Source organism: Ranitomeya variabilis, chromosome 5 (assembly GCF_051348905.1).
Source record: "Ranitomeya variabilis isolate aRanVar5 chromosome 5, aRanVar5.hap1, whole genome shotgun sequence".
In the NCBI taxonomy this organism is placed as follows: Eukaryota; Metazoa; Chordata; class Amphibia; order Anura; family Dendrobatidae; genus Ranitomeya; species Ranitomeya variabilis.
The window spans coordinates 307,134,690-307,158,253 of NC_135236.1; positions in this window are offsets into that span (position 1 = coordinate 307,134,690).

The following is a 23,564-nucleotide window of genomic DNA, read 5'->3' on the forward strand; positions in this document are numbered from 1 at the left end:
TGTGAAGTATATTGATATTTTACCTTGTGAGCACATATATTTATTTGGCACTGTTTATATGGTCACTAGTGTTGACCATTCCGATACCGCAAGTATCGGGTATTGGCCGATATTTGCTGTATCGGAATTCCGATACCGATTTCCGATATTTTTGTGATATCGGAAATCGGAATCGGAAGTTCCCAGTGTATGGTTCCCAGGGTCTGGAGGAGAGGAGCCTCTCCTTTAGGCCCTGGGATCCATATTCATGTAAAAAATAAAGAATAGTGTTGGGCCATACCTTCCGATATTTGAAAGTATCGGTATCGGATGGTGTCGGCCGATATCCGAAAAATATCGGATATCGCCGATACCGATACCCGATACCAATACAAGTCAATGGGACACAAGTATCGGAAGGTATCCTGGATGGTTCTCAGGGTCTGAAGGAGAGGAAACTCTCCTTCAGGCCCTGGGATCCATATTCATGTGTAAAATAAAGAATAAAAATAAAAAATAGGGATATACTCACCCTCTGACGCGCCCTGGTAGTAACCGCTGTAACCGGCAGCCTCCGTTCCTAAGAATGAGCGAGTGAAAGACCTGCAGTGACATCGTGGCTTGTGATTGGTCACGTGACTGCTCATGTGACCGCTCACGCGACCAATCACAAGCCGCGACGTCATCGCAGGTCCTTCACTCTGCATTCTTAGGAACGGAGGCTGCCGGTTACATCGCTAAGGTCCAGGGTCCGCCGGAGGGGTGAGTATATCCATATTTTTTATTTTTATTCTTTATTTTTTACATGAATATGGATCCCAGGGCCTGAAGGAGAGTTTCCTCTCCTTCAGACCCTGGGAAACATCCAGGATACCTTCCGATATTTGTGTCCCATTGACTTGTATTGGTATCGGGTATCGGTATCGGCGAGATCTGATATTTTGCCAGTATCGGCCGATCCAATCCGATACCAATACTTTCGAATATTGGAAGGTATCGCTCAACACTAATGGTCACTAGTGGCTCAAGGTGACAGGTTGGGCACCTGCACTTTCTTATTATTGATATTTTATTCAACTCATAATCACCAAAAAATAACTGGTGAAATACCGAGGCTAAGACAAATATAGGTAAAATAGATATATTTATTAATACAGAAAATACATAAAATTTTACATAAAATAAGACAAGGGAATTTCCAAAATACGAAATAACTAATGGTCACATATATGTAAGGGTCCAAAAATTGTTGGACTACGTAGATTCAGAAAAATATATATTGGTACATCATATATTGCCCATTTTAACAAAATGTATTTCAGATGTATAGTATTTTTATATAAATAAGGGCAAGACTAAGCACAATTGCTGACTACAGGAAATTCTTATGGACGCAAATATGCAGTTTATATGTATATGAAAAAAGATTTTTAAAGTGCCTAATGCTGTGCAAATAATGCTTTTTAGCTTAATCAAAATTTCATAAATTCATATACATATAGACACTCAGTATATCTCTACCTGAAATATCTAGATAAAGTGCCTAGTGCTGTACAACAATGCACTTATAATATAACAAACAACAGCAATAGTAAATAAGCACTATGTAAAGTGCTCCGTGCTGTGCGAAGAGTGCATATTATGAATAAATCAGCAAATCAGCAAAACAAGAGGAACTGAGATGCAGGAGTGCAGCAAAAATGACCGCACCCCAGCCTGTAAATTTTGCTACTTATACTCAGTATATCTCTACCTGAAATATCTATATAAGGTGCCTAGTGCTGTACAAAAATGCACTTACAAAATAACAAGCAACGGCACTGGTAAAAAAGCACTATGTAAAGTGCTCCGTGCTGTGCAAAAGAGTGCATATTATAAATAAATCAGCAGACCAGCAAAACAGGAGGAACTGAGATGCGAGAGTACAGCAAAAAGTGATCGTACCATAACCTGTGAATCTTACTACTTACACTTTAGAGACCATCAGTGACCCCGACAGCGCCGTTTTGCCATATTGGCTTCCTCAAATGGGGGCGTGTATGTGTGTTAACTAGTCCGTGTATTTAAGCCCACCTAGGGCACGCATCAACAGCTGATTCGGGTGTCGGCATTAACGGCATTCCTTTGCGCATGCGCCGTTTTTCGGGCTTCCCCTGTTGGAAAAGTGACTTCCCTTGCCGCACGCCTGGAACGCAGGCGTGGAACGCACTGCGTCCAGTAGAGGGCGGGGTAGGAAGTCACGGAGTCGCCCCAAACTGCGCATGCGCTAGCCGTATGCCGAACTAAACCGAAAAAAAGAAGAAAAAAGGAGAAGATAAAAGACGTCATGGGGATATTGCGCCAGCTACAGTATAAGATAATCAAGTGCCGGGAAGAATGAATACTAACTGTGCAGTGCAAAAAACTGAAGGTGAAATAAATAAACATACTCACTATATGAGGAAAACTGTGAAATATATAACTGCCTCCATTTTGGATTGCATAAAAATAAATATAACAAAAAATAAATGAAAATTATTATAAATTGATATAAAAATTGATAACATACAACTATTATTTCCAATAATCATCCTTATATTGTGACTAACATAATGAATCAAATAAATAAGCAGATTATATGTGCATCAAGACATGTGTGTATGCACATTAAAAAATAGACAGGTGAATGAATATAATTTAACACAATTAATGCTATCAAATATTATGTGAACATATTCAAGGTGGCTTCATCATCCGTAGGTTGCGTAGTTCCCCATGAATGGGACCCTTCCAAGGACAACAATTTCCGATCCTCCAAATATAAGATAGAAAGGCCATCCTAGACATATCATCCTGAGCTGGACAGACACCCCAAGTACATAATCCTTACTATCTGAAAAACAACAAACAGAAAAGTTAAAATCCAAAACACACAAACACAACTAATTAAAAATTAAATTAAAAACAGGAATATACGAGGGAATCTTTTTGCTATTCATTTACTTTGTAGGATTTCTACCCTGCAATATTTCACAAAAATGCCGTGAACCCCAAATTTTCATTCAGGCCATCTGAGGCCATAGTGCCCAGGAGGTAAATCCATTTACTCTCTTTCTGTGCCAGGGCTTTACTCAAATTACCTCCTCTTGGCCCCAGACAGACCTGATCAATGGCTTGAATCCTCAAGCCAGATGGGTCACATTGATGGAAGGACTTAAAGTGCCTTGGGAGAGTTTTCAATGAGGCAATATCTTCTACTACAGACGCTTTTTCTATATCTCTTACGTGTTCTCTAGTTCTTATTCTGAGTTCACGGGTAGTGAGACCTATATAAACCTTTTTACAAGGGCAGCAAGCATGGTACACAACCCCCTTTGAAGAACAGGTAAGTTTTTTCCAGATTTTGAAGACTCTTGTATTGTCGTGATTGTGGAAGCATGTACTTTTAAAATGATTACTACATGCTCCACAATCATTACACGGAAAGAAACCCTGAAATTTTGACTCCATCTTCTCCCTAGATTGATTTAGATAGTGGCTATGCACCAGGAAATCACTCAAATTTTTTGACCGTCTAGGAGTTAAGAGTGGTCGTTTTGGTAAGATCCTTCTTAAGATGGGATCAGATTGTAAAACAGCCCAATGTTTTTCAAATATTGTCACTAATTCGGGCCATTGCTTGTTATTTGCGGTAATGAATCTTACATGGTTGGAGGTCCCAATTGTCTCCTTTTTGGTTGTATTTTGTTTATACAGAAGCTCCTCTCTAGAATGTCCAATTGCCTTTTTAAATCCTCTTTTAATAATCCTCTTACTGTACCCACGGTCAACTAGCCTATAGGCCAGATCTGATGCTTGTCGCATAAAGTCTTCTTCCGTAGTACATATCCTTTTTAGTCTCATAAATTGGCCAGTCGGAATACCTTTTAATGTAGACCTATGATGTGCTGAAGATGCATGTAGCAGACTATTAGTCGCTGTTTCTTTTCTAAATACGTCCGTAACTACATTTCCATCTACAAGGGCCTCAATTTTGAGATCTAGAAATTCCACTTTTCTACCATAGTTGAAAGTGAGCTTGATGTTAAACTCATTTCGATTTAGCCTTTCCATAAGTAAAAGTAAATTTTCAACCGAGTCCTCCCATATAAAAATTATGTCATCGATGTAGCGACTCCAGCCATGGATGGTGTCACTACCAACGATAACCTCCTCCTGGAAGATCCTCCTCTCCCAGAATCCCATGAAAAGGTTCGCATACGAGGGGGCACAAGAGGCCCCCATCGCTGTACCTTGTTCTTGCAAAAAAATTTCATTGTTAAAAATAAAAACATTATGCTCTAGTACAAACTTGAGAAGTAATAATATAAATTCAATTAAGGGAGGGTCCAGATTGCTCTCATAGAGAAAATGGGAAACTGCCAGCAAACCATCTTCATGCCTTATGGACGAATATAAAGCTTCTACATCCGCAGTAACAAAAATAGCCCCCTCTTCCAATTGTAATGAGTCTAATCTCCTCAACATGCTAGTCGTGTCTTTGATATAGGAAGGCAAAGAGAGCACAAAAGGCTGCAAATAATAATCAATTATTGCACAAATGTTTTCACATAGGCCCCCTATAGCTGACACTATAGGCCTCCCAGGAGGATCTATTGGATCCTTATGCAACTTAGGTAGGATATAGAAAGTTGCTAGTCTAGGTTGTAATTTCTTTGGTTCATCTACCAATTTTTTAGGGATAATACCATCCTCATAAGCCGTCTCAAGTATGTCAATCAATTTTTGCTGGAATTCAGACAGGGGATTATAAGGTAATCTTCTATAGCATTTATCATGGTTCAGGATTTTTGCCACCTGTCTTTCATATAATATACAGGGCCAGATCACTGTATTTCCCCCTTTGTCTGCTTTTTTAATTACTACATCTTTCAAAGACTGTAGTTCTGCAAGTGCTTTTTTCTCTTTACCACTCAAATTTGAAACCCACTCGGGAACGTGGGGCAGATTTTCCACCTCCTCAGTCACTAGTTTCGTAAAAATTTCCACAGCCGAGCTAGTGCTCAAACTTGGAAATTTACGCGATTTATTAATCAGATGCATTGGGAACTTAATTGGGTGATTAAAAAAGCAGACAAAGGGGGAAATACAGTGATCTGGCCCTGTATATTATATGAAAGACAGGTGGCAAAAATCCTGAACCATGATAAATGCTATAGAAGATTACCTTATAATCCCCTGTCTGAATTCCAGCAAAAATTGATTGACATACTTGAGACGGCTTATGAGGATGGTATTATCCCTAAAAAATTGGTAGATGAAACAAAGAAATTACAACCTAGACTAGCAACTTTCTATATCCTACCTAAGTTGCATAAGGATCCAATAGATCCTCCTGGGAGGCCTATAGTGTCAGCTATAGGGGGCCTATGTGAAAACATTTGTGCAATAATTGATTATTATTTGCAGCCTTTTGTGCTCTCTTTGCCTTCCTATATCAAAGACACGACTCGCATGTTGAGGAGATTAGACTCATTACAATTGGAAGAGGGGGCTATTTTTGTTACTGCGGATGTAGAAGCTTTATATTCGTCCATAAGGCATGAAGATGGTTTGCTGGCAGTTTCCCATTTTCTCTATGAGAGCAATCTGGACCCTCCCTTAATTGAATTTATATTATTACTTCTCAAGTTTGTACTAGAGCATAATGTTTTTATTTTTAACAATGAAATTTTTTTGCAAGAACAAGGTACAGCGATGGGGGCCTCTTGTGCCCCCTCGTATGCGAACCTTTTCATGGGATTCTGGGAGAGGAGGATCTTCCAGGAGGAGGTCATCGTTGGTAGTGACTCCATCCATGGGTGGAGTCGCTACATCGATGACATAATTTTTATATGGGAGGACTCGGTTGAAAATTTACTTTTACTTATGGAAAGGCTAAATCGAAATGAGTTTAACATCAAGCTCACTTTCAACTATGGTAGAAAAGTGGAATTTCTAGATCTCAAAATTGAGGCCCTTGTAGATGGAAATGTAGTTACGGACGTATTTAGAAAAGAAACAGCGACTAATAGTCTGCTACATGCATCTTCAGCACATCATAGGTCTACATTAAAAGGTATTCCGACTGGCCAATTTATGAGACTAAAAAGGATATGTACTACGGAAGAAGACTTTATGCGACAAGCATCAGATCTGGCCTATAGGCTAGTTGACCGTGGGTACAGTAAGAGGATTATTAAAAGAGGATTTAAAAAGGCAATTGGACATTCTAGAGAGGAGCTTCTGTATAAACAAAATACAACCAAAAAGGAGACAATTGGGACCTCCAACCATGTAAGATTCATTACCGCAAATAACAAGCAATGGCCCGAATTAGTGACAATATTTGAAAAACATTGGGCTGTTTTACAATCTGATCCCATCTTAAGAAGGATCTTACCAAAACGACCACTCTTAACTCCTAGACGGTCAAAAAATTTGAGTGATTTCCTGGTGCATAGCCACTATCTAAATCAATCTAGGGAGAAGATGGAGTCGAAATTTCAGGGTTTCTTTCCGTGTAATGATTGTAGAGCATGTAGTAATCATTTTAAAAGTACATGCTTCCACAATCACAACAATACAAGAGTCTTCAAAATCTGGAAAAAACTTACCTGTTCTTCAAAGGGGGTTGTGTACCACGCTTGCTGCCCTTGTAAAAAGGTTTATATAGGTCTCACTACCCGTGAACTCAGAATAAGAACTAGAGAACACGTAAGAGATATAGAAAAAGCGTCTGTAGTAGAAGATATTGCCTCATTGAAAACTCTCCCAAGGCACTTTAAGTCCTTCCATCAATGTGACCCATCTGGCTTGAGGATTCAAGCCATTGATCAGGTCTGTCTGGGGCCAAGAGGAGGTAATTTGAGTAAAGCCCTGGCACAGAAAGAGAGTAAATGGATTTACCTCCTGGGCACTATGGCCCCAGATGGCCTGAATGAAAATTTGGGGTTCACGGCATTTTTGTGAAATATTGCAGGGTAGAAATCCTACAAAGTAAATGAATAGCAAAAAGATTCCCTCGTATATTCCTGTTTTTAATTTAATTTTTAATTAGTTGTGTTTGTGTGTTTTGGATTTTAACTTTTCTGTTTGTTGTTTTTTAGATAGTAAGGATTATGTACTTGGGGTGTCTGTCCAGCTCAGGATGATATGTCTAGGATGGCCTTTCTATCTTATATTTGGAGGATCGGAACTTGTTGTCCTTGGAAGGGTCCCATTCATGGGGAACTACGCAACCTACGGATGATGAAGCCACCTTGAATATGTTCACATAATATTTGATAGCATTAATTGTGTTAAATTATATTCATTCACCTGTCTATTTTTTAATGTGCATACACACATGTCTTGATGCACATATAATCTGCTTATTTATTTGATTCATTATGTTAGTCACAATATAAGGATGATTATTGGAAATAATAGTTGTATGTTATCAATTTTTATATCAATTTATAATAATTTTCATTTATTTTTTGTTATATTTATTTTTATGCAATCCAAAATGGAGGCAGTTATATATTTCACAGTTTTCCTCATATAGTGAGTATGTTTATTTATTTCACCTTCAGTTTTTTGCACTGCACAGTTAGTATTCATTCTTCCCGGCACTTGATTATCTTATACTGTAGCTGGCGCAATATCCCCATGACGTCTTTTATCTTCTCCTTTTTTCTTCTTTTTTTCGGTTTAGTTCGGCATACGGCTAGCGCATGCGCAGTTTGGGGCGACTCCGTGACTTCCTACCCCGCCCTCTACTGGACGCAGTGCGTTCCACGCCTGCATTCCAGGCGTGCGGCAAGGGAAGTCACTTTTCCAACAGGGGAAGCCCGAAAAACGGCGCATGCGCAAAGGAATGCCGTTAATGCCGACACCCGAATCAGCTGTTGATGCGTGCCCTAGGTGGGCTTAAATACACGGACTAGTTAACACACATACACGCCCCCATTTGAGGAAGCCAATATGGCAAAACGGCGCTGTCGGGGTCACTGATGGTCTCTAAAGTGTAAGTAGTAAGATTCACAGGTTATGGTACGATCACTTTTTGCTGTACTCTCGCATCTCAGTTCCTCCTGTTTTGCTGGTCTGCTGATTTATTTATAATATGCACTCTTTTGCACAGCACGGAGCACTTTACATAGTGCTTTTTTACCAGTGCCGTTGCTTGTTATTTTGTAAGTGCATTTTTGTACAGCACTAGGCACCTTATATAGATATTTCAGGTAGAGGTATACTGAGTATAAGTAGCAAAATTTACAGGCTGGGGTGCGGTCATTTTTGCTGCACTCCCGCATCTCAGTTCCTCTTGTTTTGCTGATTTGCTGATTTATTCATAATATGCACTCTTCGCACAGCACGGAGCACTTTACATAGTGCTTATTTACTATTGCTGTTGTTTGTTATATTATAAGTGCATTGTTGTACAGCACTAGGCACTTTATCTAGATATTTCAGGTAGAGATATACTGAGTGTCTATATGTATATGAATTTATGAAATTTTGATTAAGCTAAAAAGCATTATTTGCACAGCATTAGGCACTTTAAAAATCTTTTTTCATATACATATAAACTGCATATTTGCGTCCATAAGAATTTCCTTTAGTCAGCAATTGTGCTTAGTCTTGCCCTTATTTATATAAAAATACTATACATCTGAAATACATTTTGTTAAAATGGGCAATATATGATGTACCAATATATATTTTTCTGAATCTACGTAGTCCAACAATTTTTGGACCCTTACATATATGTGACCATTAGTTATTTCGTATTTTGGAAATTCCCTTGTCTTATTTTATGTAAAATTTTATGTATTTTCTGTATTAATAAATATATCTATTTTACCTATATTTGTCTTAGCCTCGGTATTTCACCAGTTATTTTTTGGTGATTATGAGTTGATTATAGTGATTGGAGGTGACTGTTTCACTATTGGACCCCCCTTTTCTGGTAATGTATATTATTGATATTTTAGTAGTTTCTTCTTTTTCCATTTTTTTTTTCTGCTATGTAGAAGAATTTTTGCTTTGCCATATAGCATCTCACATGGTCACCAGTGATTTGGGGTGAGCAGATAAGCACATGCACTTTATTATTATTCATTAATATTATAACTGTGTTTCCTTATCACACTTTTTATCTGCCTTTTCCTGCAATATGCTATTCTTTAAGCTTCCATTTCTATATATATTCATTATTATTTTTTTCTGATATATTAGCATTTCTAAATAATTATTATACATTTGATTATGTTAATATTTATTTGGTATTTTTCTGCTATTATCATTTGCTGCTATTACCCACATTTTAATATTACTGTACTAATGAAATATGCTTTACTTTTTACCTATTGGGTTGTAAGTTCGGATTTATTTCTTCGTTTTTTATGTATCTTGCCGATACGCTCTTCATTATATCTATATTACACATCTAAATGGAAAAAATAGGAATGCACCTTGCTACTTACTACGTATATTATTCATGCCATTTTTTCTATTTTGTGTATTGTGTTTCTGAGTTTATTGTGACTATCTTCCCTGAAAGAGTAGACCACCTAATTTTCATCAAGATGTCATGTATCTCAAAGGACTTTTGCACCTCAATCACAGACTGTACAGGCTAGGTGATATTGCATTTTTTAGTGTGATGCATTAATGTCACATAACTTTACTCTGTGATATCTTTAATGTTGCTTCCGTGCCTTCTGTGGCTGCTGCTGCTGATGTTAACATGAATTTTTGGAAATGCGAACAGTCAGGGTTGGTCTACATCTGTTGGGTTAGCTGTAGTGGAAGACATCTCGGTCCCACTATTTCTACTCTCGTGACAGTTATTCCACTTTGATGGTGTCAGGCCTTCATTTTTTAAAATGTGAACACTCCAGGTTGGGTGTTCATCTGCTGGATTGGGTGTAGTGGAAGACCTGTCGGTCCCTATTATACCATTTCTACTCTCGTCAAATTGATGCCACTTCTGTGGTGTAAGACCCTCATTTGTTTAAATGTGAACACTCCTGTTTGGGTGTCCATTTGTTGGATTGGGTGTAGTGAAAGACCTGTCGGTCCCTATTTTACTATATCAACTGTGGTGAAATTGAAGCCACTTTTGTGGTGTAAGGCCCACATATGTTTAAATGTGAATACTCCTGATTGGGTGTCCATCTGCTGTATTGGGTGTAGTGGAAGACCAGTTTGTCACTATTATACTATTTCTACTCTCGTGAAATTTATGCCACTTCTGTGGAGTAAGGCCCTCATTTATTTAAATGTGAACTCTGCTGGTTGGGTGTCCATCTGCTGGATTGGGTGTAGTGGAGGTCCTGTTGGTCCCTATTATACTATTTCTTCTGTAGTGAAATTGATGCCACTTTTGTGGTGTCTGCCAGTAATTTTTGAAATGTGAACTCTACAGGTTGGGTGTCCATCTGCTGGATTGGGTGTAGTGGAAGACCTGTTGGTTGCATGTGGTATCAGTGCTCCCAGCAAAAGAGGCCTACACCGATCCCTCACGCTCCTCGCCTTACTGTGACGTTCAGTTGAAAACTGTAAATGCTGTCCCAGACCCCGATACCTCATGCCTGGCTGATAACTGTAGTTCCATGTTGCAATTTGTACTGTGGGTGAATTGAGACCACTTTTCTGGTGTCTGTCCCTCATTTGATGTGTTTTAGCCACATTTGGGGCCTTTATAAGGTGTTGTGCATGAGTTTGTTTTTGGCTCCCATTGACCATAATGGCGTTCGATTATGTTCAACAAATATTCAACGAATTAGTCAACGAATATTGCAAATTTGGCAATCATTATGAATCAAACATTGAAATATTTCCTCATCTCTACTTGTTACCACATTTTTTGTTCCAAAAGTTTACTATAGTCATTCACACAGTTAAGCATGCTCTGTATGAAATTAAGCTGGTCTGAACATAAAAAAAAACACTTTGCCTGCTAAAAGTGACAAAAGTTATTGTTTCAAAAATTGACCATTGCCATTAAAACAGTTCAACCTGCTTTGTTTGAAATAACACTGGTTTGAAAGATTTAAAAATCGCTTGGCCTGCTACAGGTTAACATTTCACTGTTTTATTTAAAAAAACTACTTTCAATTAATGAAGGAAACTTGATTTCCAGAGACCTAACAATAACAAAATGCGTAAGGCGTGAGGTAAAGGACGGGTACATGGAAATGCTGATGATGGTGCATGCAGTCGGCAAGGACGTGGGACAGGTGCGACTGCATCTGTTGCTAGAGCCCAAGCAACGCACCAATTCACAAAACATAGCTTCCTGTCCTTTGCTGGGAGGCACAGTAAACCACTTCTGAAGCCAGAGCAGTGCAAACAGTTGGATAGAAGATAGCGCTACCAGCATGCTTGGCAGCATCACCCAATTGTCATGGGAAGCAACGCGAAAACAGTAGATGAGGAACCTGGGCCCCTGAATTGCTAGGGGGAGCCCTGTCTTTCCTTAACTTGGGGGTACCTTGGATAGTAGGGAGGCCCGAGTCACCGACCTGTCCCTATCTCCTGTACAGACCTGAGCTAAACCCCACCCCAGAAGGTGAACTGTAATGGAAATCACAAATAAAGAATGACAGGGAATAAAGTAAACTGTACCACAAAGCAAACTATCAGGATGACACAATATGTGTGTACGGGGAACACAATACCAATAGGGAAATGAACAAATAACAAAGTATTCTTCACCAAACTCCTAAATAAAGATTTGAGTATCAACAGCTACTCCAACAAGACGAGTTGGTGGATGACAAAGTCATTGACCCAACTTGGGAAGCTGGCTAGGACAGCAGTGCTGAGGGGGATGGATTGGAGGCACTGAAAAAGGCAGGAAGAGGCAGTGGGGTGACCAGAGGGAGAAGGTGGGTAACTGTTCCACAGAGTGCTGACACTCCTGAATTTCAAAAAGAGAGGTTTTCCCCAGTCTGGGACTTTATTAAAGAGAATTCTAAGCCAAAAAAAGGTCACTTGCAACCTGTGCCATACCAAGATTTGCAGAGACCTGACCGCTAAGGGACTAATCACAAATGCATGTTCAGGCAAATGTCATCTAAGCACCCAACTCAGTAGTCCAAACTCCTGGGTCCACGATTGGTGCCAGCAGGTGACATCACTAGCTCTTTCCCTGTGCTAGGTGCTTTCCAACCCCCTTGTCCAAAAAACTGGCTTAATGCCTCCTGCTCTGCACCTGTCCTTGTACTTTCTTAGGCACCATCATCAGACACTTCCATTCCCTTGTCCTAGCACAGTGTTCAGCTGTCCTTTTCACCTGTGCCTTTACCAATACACTTACTGGGATTGTCAACTTAACGACTGACACGTGGACAAGCGCTTGTGGCCAGGGATGCTAAATTACCCTGACAGCACACTGGGTAAAAATTGTGGAGGCAGGGACTGAGTCCCACCCTGGTGGTGGCTGTGAAGCTTGGCATGCTCACACAGGTATCATTCTTTGCCCACATGCTCAGCTTGGTAATAAATTTGTTTCTGAAAACCTACCCAGATTTGCCAGAGCTTCTGGTCAAAGTAAACTGCATCAGCACCCATTTCCACAAGTCAGCTACAGCTGCCACGCTCTGGCAGTAATGCAGCAGCGCATGCAAGTGCCAGCTCACTCACTGGTGCGCAATGTCACCATGTGCTGGAACTCCAGCCTGCACATTCTCTCAAGACTTTGTGAACAGGAGAGGCTAGTTGTGGAATACCAGCTCCAACATGCACGTCGGTATTCGGGTCAACCTCCGCACATAACAAATGAAGAATGGGCATGGATGTCTGACCTTTGTGACATTCTCCAAGACTTTAAGGATTTCACAAAGATGGTGAGCGTCTATGATGCCATAATAAGTGCAATGATCCCTCTTCTGTGCCTAATTAAACAGTCGCTGCTGATAATCAAACATGTGATCGAGGAAGACAAGAGACAGAGAGCTACCACCCATATTAATCTCATCTGCTCAGCGCAGATTGGGCAACAATGAGGAGGTGGAGGCTAAGGAGAAGGAACAGGAACTAGTTGCTAGCACAAAAGAGGTTAGAACCCACGTAAACTTTGTCCTATTTCTCCTAGGTGGATTGGCTGAGGATGAAGAAAGGGAGGAAATGAAGTTGTAGAGTTGTCATCATAGTGGACACAGGGAATTGTTGGCTGTTGGGAGCTTGGCACATATGGCTGACTTTATGTACCACTGCCTTTCCCATGACCATTGTGTTATATTAATCTTGTCCAGAAAAAGAGTACTGGTTGCTCTCCCTGCCAGACCCACGCTACAAGGAGAACCTTGCATCTCTGCTTCCTGAGACGGAGAGGTCTTCTAAAATTATGCTATACAAGAAAGCCATTGTGAAAAATATGTTGAAATTGTACCCATCCAACATGGCTAGCAGCAGGGGGCAAGCTTTCTTGTCCAATCAAGGAGGGGAAGTGAGGGAGACACACAACAGGTTCAGCAGATGAAGGGATATGCTGTCAAAGGGCAATTTCACAACACTCTCCAATGGTCCAGGCCCTGATGACCAGGTATTTTTGACAAGGAGGGAAAAGGGGAAAGTTTTAAAGATATTCAAATAATGCCTCTCTGACAAAACCAACTTACTTCCTTAAATCCTCTGCTGCCTTCAACTATTCCTTCTCAAAGCTGGACACCTGGTATGAGCTGTCCCTCTATGCTTTGAAGCTGTTGTGCTGCATTGCCATTAGCGTCTATTCTGAGCTAGTTTTCAGTGCCACCGGGGGTCATAAAAGACAAGCACTTTTGCCTGTCAACAGAAAATGCTAACAGGCTCACTATGATAAAAATGAACAAAGCCTGCCTTAGCCCTGACTTTTCCACAACACCACCAAACAGCAGAACATAAAGTGTTTTTAATCTTTAATATTTAACCCCTTAATCCCTGAGGGTGGTTTGCATATTAATGACCGGGCCAATTTTTACTATTCTGCTTCAACGAATCTTAGCGATTCTGAGATTGTTTTTTTGTGACACTTCACGTTACTTGTGTTTCTTTGTGTAAAAACGGAAATTTGGCAAGAATTTTGAAAATGTTGCCATTTTCAAATTTTTTATTTTATACCCTTAAAACAGAGCAATATGTCACAAAAATATAAATATACTGTATATATATATATATATATATATATATATATATATATATATATATATATATAATTATTATTTTGTGTTATATACATGTAATTATGAAGGAAATAATGTTTCTTAGCATTTTTCCCTTTAAAAATAATTTAGGTTTGGTTTGGTGGGTCTTTTTAAAAATCCATAAAACTGGCGCAATAGTCTTACAACATTATTCCCACATGCCATATGTGAGTCAGAAAGTCATGCAGGCATCTTTTCCATGCTGTTCCCATTTATTTTTAGCTCTTTCTCATCAATTTCAGCTTTTTCCCCATGCCCCCATGCCCCCAGACCTGTTTGTTGAGTCCAGCAGAAAAAATATTTGGCTTTCCCATTGACTTGCATTGGATTCACTATTCGGTACAAAGGCACGGATATTAGAAATTATTTATTAAAATTTACTTTCATCTGAAAACAACACCTTGAACCATTGAGCAACAGTTCAGTTCTTTTTCTCCTTGGCATAGATAAGATGCTTCTGGTGCTGTCTATTGGTCATAAGTGGCTTGACACAAGGAATGTGACACTTGTGACATGTCCTGGATACGTCTGTGTATGGTGGTTCTTGAAGCAATGACTTCAGCAGCAGTCCACTCCCTGTGAATCTCCACCAAATTTTTGAATTTTCTTTTCTTAACAAACCTTTCAAGGTTGCGGTTATCCTGATTGCTTGTGCACCTTTTTCTACCACACTTTTTCCTCCCACTCAACTTTCTATTAATATGCTAGGAAAAAGCACTCTGAACATCCAGCTTCTTTAGCAATGACCTTTTGTGGCTTACCCTCCTTGTGGAGTGTGTCAATGACTGCCTTCTGAACATCTGTCAAATCAGCAGTCTTCCCCATGATTGTGGAGCCTACTGAATCAGACTAAAGCATTTTTTTTAAATGCTTAGGAAGCCTTTGCAGGTGTTTTTTGTTAATTATTTTAATTTACTGAGGTAATGACTTTTGGGTTTTCATTGGTTGTAAGCGAAAATCATCAACATTAACATAAATAAACAATTGAAATTGATCACTCTGTTTGTAATGACTCTTATAATATATGAGTTTCACTTTTGTACTGAAGAACTGAAATAAATTAACTTTTTGATGATATTCTAATTTTGTGAGAAGCACCTGTATCATCCCGTGCTGTACATTGCTTGCGAACAGGGAATGATATGACATAGATCACCAGCTCAAAGTCATGGCAGTGTCATGTCATCATGTGCAGTGAGGCGTCCTCTTAGCTCCATTTCACACCTTATACAAAACAGCCCTGTCAATCCTGTGGTGACCACATGACAATGGTCACACGGCTAGCATAATAAACAGCATCAATATTTACATTATACAAATACTTGTGTGATTGGGACTGCAAAATGCATGTATCCTACATCAGGTAACTCCCCATGTACCAACCCTAGCTTCCTACTATTAACCATACCAACTTATCTTAATCAAGGTAAATCCTGCGTTAGGCCAGAGTCATACTAGAGAGGAATACGGACGAGTGCTATGCTAGAAAAAATCGCATAGCACCTGGACCAATGTTAATCTATGGGGCAGCTCCCATCATCTGTTTTTTTTCTCGGCTGTATTATACGTGCCAGTTAAATCACAGCATGCTGTAATTTGCAGCGTATATCGGCTGAGACTCGCCAATACAAGTCTATGGGTGCAAGAAAAATATGGATAACACACGGACCATGCGTGTGACATGCGAGAAATACACAAGCATTCTCCAGGTGACAGGAAATTAAATCAGGCATTATCAGGAAGCTTTGGCATGCAAATTTCCTGTCAACCTCTAGAAAAATCCAGGAACACGCCTCCAAGGAGTCCAGCAGCATGGCCACACATATCAACGTGGAGATGCTCATAGTTCAGGAGAGGCCAGAACTATGGAAACAACGGGATGCACATTATGCTGACCGGGCACGCAAGGAGGCTGCATTGTGGAGAATATGCACCCAGATGTTTCCCGACTTTGAGCAATCATCACTTGAGGCCCAGCAACAAATTAGTAAGTGCAATAATTATAAAGGAATATTACTAAAAGTTGTACATGTGTTCACAAATGAAATAGAACATCATCATATATGATATTTTATTTCTAATATGTGGCCTTTTTCCCACTTTGCATTTGCCGAGTAAGAGCCCACATTACAATGCTAACTACATTTTGATACTCAAAAACATGGCTTGAATATTTAAACTGGTTTTGTGTTGCTTTGCCATCACTGATGTCACAAGACGGTGGCGCAGCTGCCGGGGCCAGTACCGGCGGGAGCGGCAGAAGTGGGCCAGGAGTGGGGATGCTGCTCCTAAAAAAAGAAAATATGTATACTATGACCGGCTTAATTCTAGCTCCGGCTATGGATCTGAGACCGTAAGTACTACATGCATGACACCACATTTTACACCAGCTCTTAGGGACCAATACAGATTTTTTTTTGTAAATTATACATACAGAAGTGAGTCAATCCTTACAGAGAGGAAGATTGCATCAGACTCCGAGGTGAATATCGATCCAGTGGGGGAAGGTCAAGAAGTGGCTGCCCCATCTTTGGCACCTTCAAGCTGCACCCAACCACCACCACCAGCGGCATCTGCAGCACAGGAGGAAAATCCAGAGGAGGACAGGGGCAACAGCAGCACCCCTACCTTGTCTCTGGATACCTCATGCCAGGCTTCCCCATCCCATGCCGTGTCCAGCGCAGGAGAGAGCTACCAGCCACAGGCACCAGGAGGCAAGTGGACAGTGGGGTGTTCGACTATTTGGCCAGGACTGTCAATGATAATGGGGAGGAGGCTTATGCTTGCAGTCTTGCATGGTACCTACATCAAATTCCCTGTGAGGTGAGGCTGCATGCCAGAGGGGCCATTCAGATCCTGCACGCCACCTAATAACCCAATCCCTCTATTGCAATTTTGGAAAGGTTGCAGCTGTCAAGCAGTAACATACTGCAAATGCAGGGACAACCTGAATTGCAGGCTCATTCAGCATCTGAACCACCTCCTCACCAGATGCCTACACCTCAACCACAACCCGCCCCCACCCAACATTGGCCTACACAGGTTCAAGTTTATGAACCTACTGCACCTGCCCAATTTGACCACTTGATCAGACCCACTGTTGGAGGCTGGTCCCAACATGGGTATGGTCGACATGGCCATATTGGGGGGTATGAACAAATTGTGCACCCACCAACCCAGGAGTACCATCTACGATACCCAACTTCACACTACTATCCTACACAACTACATCCCTCCATGTTACAGCATCCTGGCATAGCATCTGCCATCTCACAGGGCGAAACTGAGGTTGGCCAACAAACAAGGCAAACCTCATAGGCTGCCCTCCCGCCGTCACCACCCCCAACCTACCATAACTTGTAGGTTGATATGTTTTTTGTCATTTTGTGTGTTTTACTTTTCTTATATTTGATATAGGGTAATTTATCCAGGCACAATATGCCATATACCTACAATATGGTATTTTTCTTTTCTAATAAAAGTGTTTTGATTAAATATTTTTATACCAATATGAGTGTGTTTGTGATGTTAGATTGAGCTAGGCGATGTGTACAGTTACATATTTAACACATTTTTAGGCAAACAACACACACTGCAAAACTTAACATTAGTCTATTCTGAACAACTCAACAAACAAAAATCACAACATAGAAACTGCATTGTCTTGCCATGGAGTAGATCCCTCTGATGAAACAAAACAATATTTTACTTTGGTGGTTCAGAGCTCTACGTGGATAGGGCCTCATTATGATACATGTTAATTGAAAGGCCTCATCTGAAACCAGCACATAAGGCACCGCTTCCATATTGGACACTGGTAGCTGATGTGGGGATTGGAGGTCCAACTCATTATTATGCAGCCACTGACCCATAATGGAAGAATTAAAGACTCTTGAGTCTCCTGTTCTTCCATAGGCCCCAATATCTACAATTATACTGTAAACATGCAGGCACTGTCGACCAAGGCCAACAGCACTACAGAAAAATACTGTTTATAATTATAATATTGGGACCCTGAGTTTGGCGGCTTACACACATGGATGTGCTTCCTATCCAGGGCTCCAATGCAGTTTGGAAACTGGCACGTCTCCTCAAAGCTGCAGACTATACACAGCCAGTCTTCCATTTTGGGCTCAGGCATGACCGATTGCTGCAGTCTGGACCATGTTTCCTTGCACGTAGACCGGACAATGCCTGAGATGGTGGATTTTCTAATCAAAATTCTAAATGCAGTGCCACATAGGAGAGTCCAGTAGAGAGGAATCTATAATGGAAAATAACAAAAATATAAGAATCCATGCTAAGATAAAACAATTTAGGCATCCCAAGGCACACAGTCTCCAGCAGAAAGTCAAATGTGGGCACGCTCATCTGACAATATTGGTAGAACTTGTCAGGATGGCTGCGCAGAGAAGCATAGAGACGGTGGAAATGGCCTTTAGTCAGCCGTCGCCTCAAAAGTGGATGTACCCACATTCATCACTGCCTCCTCGGATCCACAGTCACTGGGTATGGCCCCCGTTCAGTAGTGCTGTAATTAAGACTGTCTGACATGTTTGACACCAAGCAGCAATACCACAACACAAGAACGGACTGGAATGCAAAGATTGGAGGCTCACACCTCTTGATTAGCCATTAAATAGGGTTACTGGTTATGATTTTAGTTAATTTCAGGCCTACAAACCGTTATATGTCCATTTTGCAAGGCTGCAAGAAAATCACCCCATACGCATGCCATACGCATGTCACAAGGATACTTAGATGGGAGGAAATACTTAGATCTGAGGAAATCATATCCTTGCATTGCAAGCGGATTATACACGGATCACTGTTCGGAGAACATTTATGCAATTCTCGGCTGTAAAAATCAGACCGATTTTTCATGCAGCAAGTGTGACTCCAGCCTAAGAGTTATCAGCAAGATGTTATACACTACACGGTCTTCCTCTAAGAATATTCATTTGAAAAATCACATAGTAAAAGAGAAAAAAACTATATGAGCATAGTAGAAAAGCGGGGATTAGGAGGGGAGAGGTAGATTATAAGTAATAACATACCTGTTCAGCACAGCAATCCTTGGATCTATAGCTCCGGAATCACTTTATACGGGTGCAATATTAGCCAGAGTTTATCAACTCGCAGTCGGTGCTCATAGCAAGTGAGCATTTCTGCTACATAGAGTAGGGCTGCAGCCCTGTTTTATGTAGCACAAACTATCAGATGATCTTAGCTTCTAGTCTCCAATGGAGACTATTGAAGCAAGCAAAAAGTAAAAAAAAAATATATATATACAAAATAAAAAAAATCTAAAAGTTCAAATCACCCCCTTTTTGCCCCATTCAAAATAAAACAATTAAAAAAATAAAAAAATATACATATTTGGAATCCCCCGATCTATCAATATATAAAAATAATTAATCCGATCGGTAAACGGCGTAGTGTGGAAAAAAATCAAAACGCCAGAATTACTTTTTTTGGTCGCTGCAACATTGCAATAAAATGCAATAACAGGCGATCAAAACATCATACCTACACCAAAATGGTTTCAATACAATGTCAGCTCGGCATACAAAGAAAAAGCCCTCACCCAGACCCAAATCCCGAAAATTGGAGTCGCTATGGGTCTCGGAAATTGGCGACTTTTTTTTTTTTCTTTACAAACTTTGGATTTTTTTCACCACTAAAAAAGAACTTATACATGTTTGGCATCTACAAACTTGTAATGACCTGGAGAATCATAATGGCAGGTCAGTTTTAGCATTTAGTGAACATAGTAAAAAAAATCCCCAAAACAATTGTGGAATTGCACTTAGAATTTTTTTCCTATTTTCCAGTACAAATATGGTAAAATCAATGGTGCCATTCAAACGTACAACTTGTCCTGCAAAAACAAGCCCTAACATGGCCATATTGATGAACAAATAACAAAGTTATGGCTCTGGGAAGAAGGTGAGCAAAAAATGGAAAGGCAAAAATGGAAATACCCCTGGTCCTTTAGGGGTTAATTGTTGAGGTTTTCTGCAATAAGGCCGGAGTCACACTACAGAGAGATACGGCCGAGTCTCGCAGGTTAAAAACAAGCTCTGGCACCGGCACTCCGGAGCGGAGCGTGCAGCTCCATGTATTGCTATGCGGCCGCACGCTCCACTCTGGAGTACCGGTGCCAGAGCTGGGTTTTAACCTGCGAGACTCGGCCGTATCTCGCTCTGTGTGATCCCGGCCTAACACTAATGGTTGTAGAATGTTTAGAAGAAATTTTACAACTGACTTTTTGGAACGGTATCCTTCTTTTAAAGTACCAAATTTGAATTTAGGGAGCTCTTTAGAATGAATCCGTCTTTCACAAATGTTTGTAACATCTGACTGTACTGCGAGCGGCTGGATTTTATTCACCTTCGATTGATTGAAAAACTTCCATCCAATGATTAATAGGAATGTCCCATTAAATAAAATGTATATTCACATATGACACTTTAACATTACTTATTTTTGTTTTCTATGCATAAATATTTTGGTTACATAAATAAGAGTTTTATATAATTTTTATTTCATTTCTTCATTTTATTTTATTGGAGACTTAAGCACTGAATTCTTAGTCCATTGAATTCAATTAGGCAAAGTTAATTTTCATTACAAGAATTTACATTGCATTGGCCCTGGTTACTTAACCTTTAATTACCCTGATTTACCAGCATTACAAAAGTGCTCTAAGCAGTGCCTTGGAAATTATGCTTTCCCAAACCATTTTTAACACCCAAGATGTGTAAAACATGAGAATGAAATTAATACAGAAAATAAATATTTTGCATCTTTCTATTAAACTTATCTTTGAAATTCTAGACATCTTGGCTCTTCCAATACTAAATTTCAGTATATTTTAAATATATTAAGATACATTTTATATAATTTGAATTTTAAAGAACAATAGCACAATATGTTTCTTTGCTCTTGATTTATGAAATTGTAGTATAATATCTGTATAAGTACTGCTTTTCTGAAAAGAGAATATTGCAAATTAAAACCTATAAAACTAATATCATAACTGTATGTTTTTATTCGTCATTATTTACACTAGCAGCAGTTTTACATCTCTGCCTGGTGGACCCCGGGTTGTGATTGCACTTTACCCTAAGGGTATGTGATCACATTGCAGATTTGTCTGCAGAATTTTCTGCACAGAATCTGCATCTCTTCTCAAAAAACACAGGTAAAAATCCACATGTTTTTGATGCATTTTTTTAATGCAGATTTTCATGTGTTTTTTCATGCAGATTTGTCTGTGTTTATATAAACTAAATTAAGATCTGTTAATTAACCCGCGTCTGCCGATAAAGAGAACTTCTGGATGAATCTTTTAGCCAGGTTTTCCTTAATGTACTCCCACATGGCTTGGGTCTCTGCCTGGGATAAAGGATAGATTTGACCCCAAGGAGGAGACATCCCAGGGAGCAGATCAATAGGCAGTCATATGGCCTGTGGGGTGACAATTAGGGTTGAGCTAAACGGATCGGTCATTTTCATAAGTCGCCGACTTTTGGCAAAGTCGGCGTCTCATGAAACCCGACCCGATCCCTGTGTGGGGTCGGCCATGCGGTACGCGACTTTCGCGCCAAAGTCACGTTTCAATGATGCTAAAAGCGCCATTTCTCAGCCAATGAAGGTGGACGCAGAGTGTGGGCAGCGTGATGACATGGATCTCAGTCCCCACCATCTTAGAGAAGGGCATTGCAGTGATTGGCTTGCTTTCTGTGGCGTCACAGGGGCTATAAAGGGGCGTTCCCGCCAACCGCCATCTTACTGCTGCTGATCTGAGCGTAGGGAGAGGTGCTGCCGCTTCATCAGACGCAGGGATAGTGTTAGGCAGGGTACATTCACCCCCAAACCGCTTGTGCTGTAGCGATTTCCACTGTCCAACACCACCTTTTTTTGCAGGGACAGTGGAAGCTACATTTTTTTTTTCCTCAGCGCTGTAGCTCATTGGGCTGCCCTAGAAGGCTCCCAGATAGCTGCGTTGCTGTGTGTGTACGCCGCTGTGCAAACCAACTGCTTTTTTCAAAGCACAAATCCTGTTGTTCCTTCATTTCTGCACAGCTATCTTGTTTGTTTGTCCACACTTTTGTGTGCAGCAGTCCTATTATAGCTGCCTGCCATACTTTTCTGAGATTACTGCAGGGAGATAAAGATTGGTAAGTCTGCCTCTGTGCCAGTGCTGTGTGTGGCATCTGTCTCTCATTGTGTGCCACAGAAAACATAGTGTGTAATACTGGGCCATTTTTTTTTATTCTCCCTGAAAAAAATAAAAATAGTGGGAGATAAAGATTGGCAAGTCTGCCTCTGTGCCATTGCTGTGTGTGGCATCTGTCTCTCATTGTGTGCCACAGAAAACCAGTGTGTAATACTGGGCCCTTTTTTTTTTTTAGTTCTCCCTGTAAAAAAATAAATAAATAGTGGGAGATAAAGATTGGCAAGTCTGCCTCTGTGCCATTGCTGTGTGTGGCATCTGTCTCTCATTGTGTGCCACAGAAAACCAGTGTGTAATACTGGGCCATTTTTTTTTTTTTTGTAAATTCTCCCTGTAAAAAAATAAATAAATAGTGGGAGATACAGATTGGCAAGTCTGCCTCTGTGCCATTGCTGTGTGTGGCATCTGTCTCTCATTGTGTGCCACAGAAAACCAGTGTGTAATACTGGGCCATTTTTTTTTGTAAATTCTCCCTGTAAAAAAATAAATAAATAGTGGGAGATAAAGATTGGCAAGTCTGCCTCTGTGCAATTGCTGTGTGTGGCATCTGTCTCTCATTGTGTGCCACGGAAAACCAGTGTGTAATACTGGGCCATTTTTTTTTTGTTTTTGTAAATTCTCCCTGTAAAAAAATAAATAAATAGTGGGAGATAAAGATTGGCAAGTCTGCCTTTGTGCCATTGCTGTGTGTGGCATGTCTCTCATTGTGTGCCACAGAAAACCAGTGTGTAATACTGGGCCATTTTTTTATTTTTTTTTAATTCTCCCTGTAAAAAAATAAATAAATAGTGGGAGATAAAGATTGGCAAGTCTGCCACTGTGCCAGTGCTGTGTGTGGTATCTGTATCTCATTGTGTGCCACAGAAAACCAGTGTGTAATACTGGGCCATTTTTTTTTTTTTTTTTTTATTCTCCCTGAAAAAAATAAATAAATGGTGGGAGATAAAGATTGGCAAGTCTGCCTCTGTGCCATTGCTGTGTGTGGCATCTGTCTCTCATTGTGTGCCACAGAAAACCAGTGTGTAATACTGGGCCCTTTTTTTTTAAATTCTCCCTGTAAAAAAATAAATAAATAGTGGGAGATAAAGATTGACAAGTCTGCCTCTGTGCCATTGCTGTGTGTGGCATCTGTCTCTCATTGTGTGCCA